The sequence below is a fragment of the Lonchura striata genome, chromosome 2 (genome assembly GCF_050655825.1).
Source record: "Lonchura striata isolate lonStrDom1 chromosome 2, ASM5065582v1, whole genome shotgun sequence".
Lineage (NCBI taxonomy): Eukaryota > Metazoa > Chordata > Aves > Passeriformes > Estrildidae > Lonchura > Lonchura striata.
In genome coordinates, this window is record NC_140704.1 from 25,364,771 (window position 1) to 25,377,791 (window position 13,021).

Here is a 13,021-nt window from a genome sequence, read left to right on the forward strand (position 1 = left end):
ATTCCCACACAATGACTTTTAGAAAAAACATGTAGGAATTAAGATAAAGAGGGATCACTCTGAAAGACATAGATAAAGGAAACAGCAAAAGCTGGTGTAGTACATAGATGGATTCCTGAAACATGGAGTTTTGGAGGTCTCTGAGAAGATAATCAGTGAGTTAAGGCATAATGATTTGTGTTAGCTATTTTTCTGTCCAAAAGATTGAAATATCTGAGGAACAGAGGTTTTCTTTTCCTGTGTGTTACCACATGGAGTATTTTGGCTCTCACTATGTTCTTACTGTTGCAAACAAGAATTCCCTTAGCATATCATGTGTGTTGAGTATCTTAAATTTTTTTAATGGAAAAGAAAAATATGTTTTGTTTTGGGAAATTACTACAGGAGCTGTAGCAAGTGATTTGATTCCCTAAGCAATACAGACTTTTAATGTATGAGTTGCTCTGTCTTAGGGTAAAAATTCAGAAAATAGTTCCACCTCAATGAAAAGCAGGATTTTGCTCCTGAATTCCTGGGAATTTCCCACCTAAGCTAAGAGCTCTCCTTTTTTCTCTCAGGTTACTCATTAAAAGCAGCCTCATGCCTCATTTAAAGAACAACAAATGGAGGAGACAGATCAACATTTCTTTCTGCATTTCTTTTTACCTGCAATTTGGGAACAGCTTTGGTTAAATCCAGTCTAGTGTAATCCACAGCGACATTCAAATCGATATAAGGGTGTCCAGTATGTTAGTAGATGAAGAAAAGAGTGAGAAATGCTCTGATAGAATTTGTTCTCTTTACAAGTTAGAAATACTGGCCTTTTACTACTTTAGGTTGGGTAGTTCTCCAACTGGTGGTTTTTAGGACTTTATTCTCAGTGGCTGAGCAAATACTTTTAATTGCTTTAATTTTTCTGAGCAATTAAGGCCCAACCCTCTGTGAAGATCCTCAGTACTTATCTCAGGGTAATAAACCCATGCAGGTAGCCAGATATTGAACTACCAGGCACAGCAAATACTCACCTCACAAGTCCTTTTTAGATCTCAGCCAAAGCTTTCTTCCCTTTTCTGTTACTCGTATTGCAATTATTCCTACTTCCTGTCCTCCAGTCTCTTTGAAAGGATTTGTTTGATTATTAGCTACATTTTTCTGCTTTAAGTTTGCAGGTGGGTTTGTCTCAACACACAGGCAGATGCCAGGAAAAATCACTTCAGTCAGGTGCAGAGCTCAAGGTAGTGACAGGAGATCTCATCCCCGGTCAGCGCCGTAATCCACCGGGACCGCAAAGCAGCCGCTGACATGAAAGGCCTGATGTCCATATCCGTGAAAGCAGTGGCCATGTTCCAGTCCTCTTGGTGGGAAGCACTGGATGCAGCTCTCTGGAGCTTCTTGGAGGAAGCCCTTGCTTAGTTGGTCCTGGGAAAAAACAACTACATCTTGTCCTCCCCCTATGCAGACACAGCTGTTACCACCAGAGCTGGTAGTAAAATTTCTGACTTCTTCTGTACCTTCCTCATGCTAGGTTTATCTTTGGTTCTATGAATATTTTATTGGCATGCCCACATTCCCCAGAAACATCAGGCTCCTTTACTTTGTTTTCTTGTTTGCTTCACTACAGAATAAGAGGGACAGACACCAGGCATTTAAATTAGGATTGCATTGTTCAATCCTTCTACAATGTGATGAAGATATCGTAGCCAGCTCTGTGGAGTTATCACCCTGCTGACCTTTAGGATCTACACTGGTTTTGGTCTGACACTGCAGCAATGAAGTTTCTTTGTTTCCTTTATAGGCAGGATGACATGTGCTTCCAGAGACAGAATGACCCCAAAGGAGAGATACAGTAGGACCTGTGTGGGAAGCAGTGACAAGAATATTTGCCATTGGTTTTATCCCACTGCTTGGCCTTGTGCTGTTGCCAGCAGCTGTGTGGCTCAGGTCAGGCCAGACTGCAGGAAAATAGTAAGAAAAAACCACAGTACTATTTCCTTTTTGAGTTACAAAACACTACTTTTCCCACTCTGTGAAACAAATAACTTCAGTCCCCAATTTTCCATCATCAATTTATCCTGGATATTAAATGGGATGGAAGGTTAAACTGGGTATTTTTTTGCGTCACATGCAGATGAAGCTCCGTAAGTGCTGTGGAGCCAGAAGATTCCCATGTTGCCATGCTGTACATCCCCACATCATCTACTCCAAATTGCTCACTTCATTAGATGTACCGAGGTGGGGGAATTCAGAGATTCCAGCTGACAAGAGATGAAGAAATGGGCTCATTTCTCCCCCAGACAGAATGTTTCTTATGTTTCTCTCACTTTGTTCTTTGAATCAGTGTTTCTTCAGTTTTTAAACCACACATCTTTGGAAAAATCATGGCTTCCCACAATGTTATTAATTTCAGTTTGAGAGGATTGAAAGAGTGAGGGCACAATTAATTACACAGTATGAAATAGTTAGATTTAACAGGAAACTGTAAAGTTTTATTTTTCAAAATGTTTCTCAACTCCAGCACTAAGTGAAAGTGTAAAGCAAAAGGGGCTGGACTTTTAAAATGTCAAAGTAATTTTGCCCTATCTCCGGCCCTTCCATTTACCACATTAAAGCAGCCCTGTTATTCTGTAAACTTTATAGGCTCAGTTGGAATACAACACAGCATTTGTCAGGACCAGCTTTAAGGGTAGACAAAGTAGGTGGCTGCCTACCCTAACAAGGAGCTAGATGCAGAAAAACAACAAAAAAGGGCAAACAAATATGAAACATTACTATTTGCCAGCAGTGTTTCCTAATTAAGTTGTCCAGAAACTGTAATATAATTCTTCAGGTATTTTTTCAGACAGTAAAGAAATATGGGGAGGGCATGAAAATATCTTTCTGATATAAAAGGGGTGAGGTGTGTCACCACATTCTGCTGCTGTGCTATTTGAGGTGGCCTTTGGCAGCTCATGGGCAAGGAGGCTGGTGGGAGCAGATCTGCTAACCCTGCAGAGCACTGGGTAACACACCTCCACATGCCTGCTGCTATAGAAAAACCTTGCCTCTACAAGCAAGTAGGTTTGGAATAACTTTAGAGGGTTTTTGCTCAAAATAAACTGCCTTGCAGCCATATGTAAAAGTTAGGGGTTTTTTTGTTCTCACTTTTAGTTTTAAACAGGCTGCTGTTTTATCCCACATCAACTGCAAATTGGACTAAAAATACTGTTCTGGGTTTTTTAACTGATTTCTTTTATCTTTGCCGTTACTACACTGTAGAGAAGCATTGCCATTTTAGGTTTCTAGTACCTGAAAACTGCAATCTTGGAAGCTGGAATCTTTTAAATGGAAAGCAAGACAGAAATGACAGTGGTACACAATGAAAGAATAACTTCTGGAACCAGATATTCAAGTCTCTTAGTTCTGGATCAAGCAAGCAAATTAAGGTAAAACCCAGAGGGTCAAATATACTGCACAGATCAGCTTGGAAAGCATCCTTTTATAGAAACAAATGGGGAAGCAAAACAGTGCTTTAAAAGTGCATTAAGTATACTTTATTCCTCAGCTCAGAGTTAATTCAAGCAATAAACTCACAGATTTCACACAAGTTAAAGCTTCTTACATACCTCTCAACTGAGTTCCCTACTGAACCTCAGGGGAATCTTTTATAACGATAACTCCCTTCCCCCACCTCCAAGATGACCTGGAAACACTTAAAGAATTGTGCTCCTAAGACCTTTTTTTATTATTGTTATTGCCTGTGTTTTTCTCTCAACCAGGTATATAAAAGAGAGGGGATTTCCCCTTGCATCAATTAAAACTCAAATCTCACCTCTCCTTTCTTCCCCCACAACAAGAAGTTAACCCCTGCTGAGCTTTTTTTTCCCCAAGGCATAAAGCCTCACAGGTGAGCTTGCTGCAGTAAATAGAATGAATCAGCCCCAGATCTTCTAACAGATAAACACCAATCTTTTATTCTAACCACCTGGCTTTGGATTTATCAGGCAAGAAAATGGCTGTGGTTCGAGTTAGGTGGATTTTCTTCTCTTTTGCAATATTCTTCCTTTTGTATTTTCTTTCCTTTAGCAAGCACTCTTGGGAGAAAATGTGCTTTGGAACATCTTCAAGCTGGAAATTTTCTTTCTTAAAAGCCACATTGTGATGCTTTTTGTTGGAGGAAGTTATCTTGTTTTCATGTAATCTCAGTCTCTTAAAGTCTTTCAATTGTCTCAGAACTCTTATTTCACCAAGTCCTTAAAATAGAGATGAGTTTGTCACACTTGGACAAAAGTAGTAAGAAAATATTTTCATGAAAGTAAAGGTTTAATTGTAGTTACATCTAGTTCTTATACCTTAGGAAAAACGAAAAGCCTTGTGTGGTTTTATAGGTAAATTTGTCCTGTCTCCCTGCGGTTTTGACCATAAGAATGTACAGTTAAGAACTGTAAAAGTTCACTAAAACATTTTCTGTCCTAGATGTGCATGAATCATATAATTATTTATCTAATGAAGCACTTAAGAATAACTAGAAGAAATGAAATGCATTAAGGAGCCTTGCAGGAGAACAGGCCATTCCACCAAATTGCTTCACATTTTTATGATTGTTTTCAAGGAGTGAGTAAAGTGAGAGCATGAGAAGTCAATTCTCCAGCTCAATTTCTACCTCTTCACTGATTTCATGTTATAAGTAAGTGTTTTATAAGGCTGCTTTCAATTTATTGTCTGGTCCTGGCAGAGGGCACTGTCCTGTTACCTTTACATTTTACCTTTCTTTCTTACCTTATATGCTTTCAGAAGAACACCATCAAATAATGTCGAGTCCTCTTTTTTTAAGTACTTCTAAGACGTATTTCTGAGCAAAACCACTTAAAATTTTTATTGAGAATTCTGGGCACTGCTGCTACCCACAATTTTGTCTAAGCCTATCACTGGGGAAATAAGGTGCCCATGTTTTGAGGCTTTAAAATTTGTGCCTTGTGTCTGCTGTTATTTTATTTTCTTCACTCTAAAGGGATTGGTCTTCCTGCAAAAAAACCCTTAGAGTAACATTTATCATCAGTCTCACATGCAGTGGGTGACAGTTAGCATTATAGATGTACTAGCTAGAGTTAATCTTGGGTTAAATTCCTGGAAAGCCACGGAATAACAGGTCTCTATTTAACTGGCATTCTGTATCTACAAGGGAGGCTGTGTTGCTAAAATCCAGGGAGGGTAAATGTGTTCAGAGGGCTGTGATATTAACTAATCCACTGCTGAATTTATAATGGCTATCAGTGGTTTATTGGTTTTGCTGTGTTTCTTAACCATTATGATATATTTAGGGGCATTGCTATTTGTGTTTGTTGAAATCTTTCTTCTCAAGAGCTGCATTTTATATTCAGTCACTCCCTGTGAATTATTCTCTGGAAAAGGAATGTTAATTGTATTTGGGAAAAAATAGATGCCAATATGTATTTACATAAATAAACATTATTACTTTATGCATAAAGCATTTTAAAAGCAATTTTCTTTCTAATAGAATTGAAGAGAAATATTATCTTATTTTCTTACTTGGTGACTTAGAGTAAATAATTTTTCTGCATTGCATTTTGTGCAGAAAGAAAGATGGGCAGAGAAATAGCTATATTATTTGTAATAAATAAGAATTAAAAGTAATTAGTGAAACAGGACAACTTAGAGGATTGGTAATAGAATCCAGAACCTATTCTCTTCCAGGTGTTCAGGCTCTGGTTAATGAATATGTCATAAATACCTCCCTGGCGAGGTCAGCGGTTTCAATGGGGTTGTGTCAAGAGTGGCAGGAAGGCGTTCATGCATGAGCACTGGTCACTGGGAGAATGCACACCCCTTGTCTGTCACACACAGAGGGCCAAAGACCAGGCTGTGTTATTTAGGTCAACTCCAGCCCCATTGCCATGGGATCCTCTGCCAGGGGAGGCTGTCAACCTCTGTGCCCTGCAATGGGCTGTAGCTGGTTTTGGTGGCTGTCCTGAGAGGACCTCCTGGCCATAGCACTCACTGTGTTTGTGGCGTGACTTCTGCTGGGTGTTCGTTGCCTCCTGTGCCTGTGTATAAAATGCAACAGCAAAGGGTTCCTACCAGGCTTACATGCTGGAAGAAGAAAATTATGGCTTTTTTTAGGCAGGAGATGTCTGTGCTAATGTCACAGTGTAATTCTCACAGTCTGCTTCCATGTAAAAACCATTACCTTAAGGAAGCGCCACACTTACTAACCTCAATCCGTACTCTCCCTGACTGTAGATGAGCAGAGTTGGATCCTGGGTATGCCTTTTCTGATTGAGGGCAAAGATGCTCACAGACTTGCTTAGGAAAAAGACATAATCTTAGTTTAACTGAGAGTTTGTATTAGCATCATTAGAAGTTTAATTCTTGTTTTGAGCCTTTTGAAAACAGCAAACAACTTGGTCAGCAGGCCATGTCCAGCACTTAAGAGAATTCATTCCTCTATTTAGTTATATGGGAAATATGGTCTGTGCAGTTTCTTAGTGCTCCTCAGAGATATGAAGGGAAGCTAATGCTTGAAGCTTAGCTGCATATACCTTTAAGTATTTCTAATTGAAAACCACAAAGCATTGTTTTTTCTTCAAGACTCAATTCCCACTTTGGATTTAGGAAAGAATGCAACACTGAGATAATCTCACTTTTCTCATCATCATCCTTTCATTCTTCTCTACTCCCCTCCCTTCCCCAGACACAAGGTGACATATCCAAGTACTTGTCCTTTAACAGATTCTTCAGCAAGCAACAGAGCAGAAAGACCTAATATCTATTCATTTGTAATCTGTCATTCTTAAAGTATTAAGGACAATTGACGTCACATGTCTCAGGTAATTAGAATAGTCAGCCTTTGCTCCATATTTTTAAAGTGTCTCAAACTCTTAATCAGTACATTTATTGATGTCTTTCAACATATCTGTTTCTTGTCAAGTGTGTGTTAGATTTTTAACAAATCTTGCATACAGAATTTTGCAGGAAAATTATATTAAAACCCTCTTACAATTGCTTTTGTAATTAAATAATATATATTAGTGACAACATGGTATTTTCCACATTCAGAATAATCAATCTCTTTTTTAATATGGCAAACTGCTCAAAAGCAAATTAATAAACATAAATGTCAGGAGTTACATTTACACAAATGTTTTAGTACTTGTTTTCCCAAGTTTATATTTCCACATCAAGCAATATTAACTATGATAAGAGCTAATACCATTTTAGAAGCTCTAAGGGGCTCATAAAAAAAGGTTGTTGGATTTCTTCAGCTGTTAGTGATCTTAGCAAGAAAAAGCAGCCATTTTTCACCCCAGAAACCCAAGTCCTAACTTTTGTCACTAACACTGGTTTATGCAATTTTTGTTAGTTACAAGTTCATTTTGTTAGCTTTGGAAGACCTCTAGGATAGGTACACTAAAGTTCAGTGCCCTCTTGCAGCTCAAGCAGTCTCAGCAGGCTCCCTTGGTATAGCAGATTTGTATTTGTGAGAAGGTCAGTCTTCAGGGATTGATAGGGTGTTGTCATTATTCTGTGGCTATAGGGGCTTATCTGCAAATAGATTTCTGTCACATTGCTCATTTCAGCTCTCCTATAGCAGACACTGTTTCCTGGTACTCCTTTAGCAAAGAAAAGGCAAGTCTCTCAACAGCTGTACCATTGTTTTGGTCCCTCTATACTTTAGAGCAGTGGTTACTCAAACCATTCTGCAAATGAATCTTCAGTTTGACAGAAGAAATAAAAAAGCAACTTGGAGTGGGTTTGGATATTAAAACAGAGTGGGGAAAGCATGTTGGGCAGTGGGAAATAAATGTCTTTCATTGCCACACTTTTCTTCTGATAACCACAACACACCAAAAGCAGAATCTTTCCACAGCAGGGATTTTTGCATGAAGAACTGGAGCAATGAAGTCAGAACAGTGCAAAGAGTAAAGGTGGTCCCTCCATCCCTTTGTCAGTGTTTGCCCTTGTGTAAGCCATTCTCCAAGAAGTGCAAAGAGTAAAGGTGGTCCCTCCATCCCTTTGTCAGTGTTTGCCCTTGTGTAAGCCATTCTCCAAGACTTTTCTGTCTTAGGATGTGGTATATTTCAGTCCCATTGAGGGACTAGTTTGAACTCAAACTGAGAATCTTGGGTTTTGGTTCAGGTATTCCTTTTTTTTCCAAATTTGACAATAAATTAATAACAAATGATGGAGATGAATATATTGTGATTAAAAAAATAATTAGGGATAGCCTGGTATTGCCACCATCTCCTAGATGACTCTCAGCCACAGGATCTTATCCTGTGGAATAAGCATTGTGGACAGACTGAGAAAACCATGTAGACATACACACTCCTTAAACTGATATGGTGCAGATCTTTTGCAAATCCAGCTTGTTGGAAGAAAAATAGGTTACCTCCAGTAGCTCTTCCCTTCACTGGCACTCTCACTCCTGTACATGATCTTCTTCTGTTGTGCAGGCTACAGTAATAACAAAAACAGAAGAGAAATTTGAATGGATGAAGTGAAATCCAACCTGAGCCTTAGTGGAGCCCCCGCTCCTGTGGGAAAAATGCTTGCTTATAAAGAGTGCTCTTTATATGTAAGGGCTGGGTACCTGATTCACTACAGGAGATACAAAGGAATATGTCTGACGTATGCTTACCAGAAGCTCCCTTTCTGAATTTTTCCTCTCTTTCTTTTGTCTATTTTCTCCTTAGGACTTGGATTAAGTTAGAACAGGACTGTGAGGATGCAGAAGGAAAGAACTCCTTGAAACCTGTGCACACTGTACATGCAGGTCTATGACAGAATACACTGCAGGCATCAAATGAAACCCCAGGTTCACCAGAGAATGGAAGATCCATGGAGTGTAAGACAGCTGGAAGTGTGGTAAATACTGTGAGCATTTGCTCTTTCAAAATACGTGTTTGTGTCTCTCTTTGCTGAGCAGAATAACTTGATTACAGACAGGCCATTAGCTCTGCCCAAGTAGCACAGCATTGTGGCTGTTTTGTGGTAATGACAGCTCTTCAGATCCAAGAAGCAAAACAAAGTCTTCCTGTGAATGGCTATCTCCATCAGCCAAAGAGATATAACTCAATACTGCAGTATGTTGAGTATCAGAGTGATTCTGAAGTGTAAACTTCAATGGCTATTTGTTCATAATAGAGGAATTCTCCGATTTACCTTACTTCTCCTTTCCTTAGAAAACACTTGTTTGGAGATGAGACAGACCACTTTCCTTAAGAAATTAATTGGATCTGCACATACATAATAGTTTCCCCTTTTTGTAGCATATTGCAGCATGGAATAATTAGGAATGGAAAGGTTTCACTGAGCAGCAGAAGGGCAATACTTGCCTCCTACAGAATCATTTCTACCTCTTCAAAGGATTCATTTCCCAATTACTAAATTTTGAACATAATATGTAACCTTCACCTTCTTTAGTCTGCATGGACTTTAAATATGTCTGATAATTAGGGACTGTTGCTGCATTTTGAAAATATGGGGCCCCGTTCTAGAAACCATTGCCATTACAAATTCTCTCAGTGGAATGATGTAAAAATAACGATGATTTTAATATACTTACAATTTGATTTAGAGTGTTACCTTCATTCATTTCATTGGAAAGTACCTGCCTGCATTCCTCTGACTTCTCTGAAATTATTTTATGTGGGTATCTAAACATGCACACAGTGATGTATTGCTATGTTTATTGCTCTGTTAGCTCACCAAAAGACACTTCAGCTGAGCTACAAATTCAAAATCTTGCCATAGGAAAGGAAAATTGGCTTGTGCTTTTGTGGTTTATGGGGTCACCAAACCCTTTGACACAATTCCAGCTCTCTGTTGAATGGATGTTAATCTATTGTTACTTTAACTATTGATTTCATGTTGAGATCACATCTATCTATACTTCTTTTTCTCAAGAAGATAATTTAAAATTCAGTTATGATTAGTAAATAGTGTTTCAACTTGAGACTTTCTGACTCCATGGAAAACAATATCTTAGTGAATTTTTTATAGATTTTGGCTTTCTAAAACATATCATTTTTTATCAAGAGGAAAAATATTATACTGGATCTGTTCAAACTTTTATTTTAGGACTGGGACAAAAGAAACTTGATTTCATAAAAATGTCCAGTGCAATTTTATAATCTATTAAAATCCATTAACTGTATATAGATTATAAAGATTATAATAATGTATATAATCTATAGATAATCTATAATAATTTATATCTATACTATGAACATATATCTAGGTTACATTTTTTCAAAACTGAGATTGCATAGACTGGGTCTCTTTTCCTTCAGCTACACAGCCACACATATGAGTTATTACATGCACTACATCTTTGAGTTCAGAACGATATTGACATGAATTCCAGAACTAAAAAGAGGCCAAAATAGAAGCCAGAGAGAGTGAGGCCTTAGTTTTATCCCAGTATGGCTCTGTTGTCTTAACAACAGCTCAAAGCTTTAGAGTATGGACTCCCCCTTACATAGGAGCTTTTCCACATGGAATTAAGGAAGGAGGTAGGATGGGAGTTTGAAACCTTCCTTCTTGGCCTCAGAACTGGCTGTGTTGGATGTGAAAAGGGAGAGTGCTCTTCACTCCTGGTCTAGAGGGCTCCTGAGTGGAGCAACCAGGTATAAGATTTTTAATTCAAGATGGCAGAAAGCCAGCGGGAGCAATTGCTATCCTAACTTAACTCTTTATCCTCTCTCAACTGGTGAGTATCTCTGAAGCAGAGATTGGAAGAATTTAAAGTGCCAGATCTAAATCTGAACTTTACTTGGCCCAGAAACAGATTTTAGGCTAAACTATAGTACTGTCCCTTTGACCAACCAAAGGTGGTGTGGCAAAAATGAGCAGCTTTATGATATGTTACAATTCATGTTCTTGCTGGGGGCAGATCCAGCTTGGATGTCTAGAAAGCACTAAGCACACTGCAGATGTAGCCACAAAAAATAATGAGTGGGTTGGTGTGAACATTTTTATGCGCCATATGTATTAATTGTTCTTTACTTCCTGACAGGAGAAGATGAGCACAGCTGAAAGGGAAGGAATGTTAGGTTATGCCTGGGGAAATGTGGAAAGCTGAAAGGCAAGGCCTTGTGCTCTTAATAACCATTATAATAAATTAGCATATGCTACAAATAATGCATCAGAAGGAAAGGAAAAAAAAGAAGCTGTCTTGTAAAGCAGGACATAATTCTGTGACATGTCTACTCTCTCTAGATAAAGGTTTGAATGGTTTACCCAAGAAGAAGCTTTATGCAAATGCATACTGTCATGTGAATCAGATTAAAGGAAGAAAGACTATTTATGCATGAAATCCAAACATGCTTCTGGGGAAAGGAGAAGAGAAATAAACCCTTTCTTTCACCACAAATACAATATATGTGCAATGACTAAAAAGAAAAGAATGTGTCACCTTTATTACTGACACAAAGTGATTTGCCACTAACAATTAGCATGAATCATAGTGATAAAAAACTGAGATTGAAAATACCTATTAGAACACCCAGTCCACCTCCCTATAAGTATAGGAATCTCCCTGACAGTTTCTATATGAGGCAGTTCATTGCTCAATACTTTGTGTTTTCATCAGTGCTGCTTCACACAGGCATTTGCTAAGATGACTTACAGCAAATACCACATCTGCTCTTCACCTGAAAAAAAGAATTACATCAATTCTGCTCTTCCAGAACAACATCCTTCTGGAGAGACTTGTGGTCCTGGAACTTTAAATATAATGGGTTGTCTTTGCTTTCATGAACCACAGAAGATGTACAAATTGTTCTTGTATTCAACAGCAGCATAGAAAGGAAGTAAAGGAAAACACTTGGCTACAGTGAAATAAAATAATGTAGCCAAAGGATTCTGGGTAACACCAAAATGGACTCTACTCAGCGGGAGTTTGTGCCACAAACACATGGATATGTTTTTGGTTGCCAGGTTTTGAGGATTGTTCTATGCCATGTTTACCCAAAGGGTAAACCTTAGTATTCCTCAGATTGCTCCCATTAGGGAATTGCCCCCAAAATAATTTTTTCTTCCTGCCCTTTCTCCCCCCACCCTGTCCCTTCTGCTGGTCTGTGTGGGACTCAATGACACATGTCTGACTGTGCTGGCTCTGCTCCCCTTAGGGATCTCTCAAGAAGAGAGTATCTCTCAGTCAGCAGCAAAATATTAGGGCTATAGAGCATAACCCAGCTCTTTGTAACCAGTGGACCAAGCTTCACTATGAATTTAGGGTCAAGTTTGGCACTGATTTATTTTTTAATAGTGTAATAGAGATATACCATTAGAAACAGAATTGTCTGAGAGTGCCTTTGAAGATAGACAGTGTCTGAAGCAAGACTGGAAGGTAATGCACATGCAGCTTGGCTTGAAAGTCCAAGCAATGGACTTGCATTTCTCTGTAATCATGGTGTTCCCAGACTAATTGTTTTTTTATCTGAATCTCTTGGTGTCTACACCAGTGTGGTTCTATAGGTATACTCCATGCACTTGGAAACTGCCTCCAGATTCTTATCTGATGTCAATTAATTTTTCCCCACTAATTTCAATGGACAGTAATTCCTAATGCTGAGCATTTTGCATGAATCTGAGATGCTAGGCTGGACGATTTGCTGGTCATCCTCAGGCATGTCATTATGGTATGATTCATTTCCTATCAAAGTCAACTGGAAAACTCTCTGCTGATTCCAGGGGTTGCTGAATATACCCTGTGGAAGTAAGTGTGCAAGAACCCTGCAAGCATGGAGATAGAGAGCCAAACACTTTTGTGGGAGGGTTTTGTCTTTAAAAGAATGTGTTTTAGACATGTGGCATCCTCCCACATCCTTGAAGAGGCAGCAGCTCCTGTGCAGGACCTGTTTATGTCCCAGGAAAAGAGGAATGAAACAAGCCCCCTGCATGAGTAACATCAAGTTTTGCTTTGATGCCCCTGGCTGAACAGATTCATGTGTATGCAGCCTGGAACAAATGCAAAGGCTGATCAGATGATCCCAGGTAGATAGATTTTTAAAGGATATTTTTCCCCTGAAATGTGTCAATT